The sequence below is a fragment of the Pteropus alecto genome, unplaced genomic scaffold (genome assembly GCF_000325575.1).
Source record: "Pteropus alecto unplaced genomic scaffold, ASM32557v1 scaffold577, whole genome shotgun sequence".
In the NCBI taxonomy this organism is placed as follows: domain Eukaryota; kingdom Metazoa; phylum Chordata; class Mammalia; order Chiroptera; family Pteropodidae; genus Pteropus; species Pteropus alecto.
Window position 1 is genome coordinate 292,098 of NW_006440152.1, and position 763 is coordinate 292,860.

Consider the following 763-nt stretch of genomic DNA (forward strand, 5'->3'; position numbering starts at 1 on the left):
TAGTTCTGTTAGTAATTGCTTTACATATTTCAGGACTCCCTGATTGGAGCATAGATATTAATAAGTGTTACATCTTCTTAGTGCATGATTCCCTTTATCATTATAAAGTGTCCCTCAGTGGATTTCATTTTTTTAATGGCTGAGTAATAGTCCATTGTATATATGAACCATACCTTTTTTATCCAACTGTCTTTTGATGGGCATTTAGGTTACATAGGTTCCTTTCAACCATTGTTGAATATAGCAGATGAGACCTCATCCTACAGATTTCAGTTATCTTCAAGTTTTCTTTCTTGCTAATGTTAATGTTGACCACCTCCTTTACTCATCTCCATGCTTTCATAAAACCTGACTCTTCCAATTAAAGAAGGTATGATTAACAGGTTATATTTAAGGCTGACTGCTTTTGACTTGGCAGAAGACACTCCTACTGCCAAAGCATTCCACTGATTATGAGAATGTGTGCAAACACTGATTCCTCTTATTCCCAGATCTTTTCTTCCCAAACTTGTCCTTCAGTTTTTCTAGAATTATGGCTTTGTGGAAGATTAAGTGTTAGTACATGTAAAGCATTTAGAAGACCTGGCTGGTATTAAATGCTCCATAAATATAATTTTCCACCTTTGCACTCCTCTTTAGTGGGAAATGCAAATTATTCAGAAAAAGGTGTTTAATATCATTTTATTCACATATTGGCAAGGCAAATTCTTGGGTTATTCTTGGATGATAAGAATTTTAAGCTAGGTTTTCATACCAATACATC

The 763-nt window shown here is 34.5% G+C and overlaps 1 protein-coding gene across 1 annotated transcript in view; it reads left to right on the plus strand.

Moving 5' to 3' along the window:
• The window catches only part of LOC112484131 (integrator complex subunit 6-like), a 12,777-nt gene that overhangs the window by 8,890 nt on the left and 3,124 nt on the right, over nucleotides 1-763 (plus strand). The window lies entirely within an intron of this gene.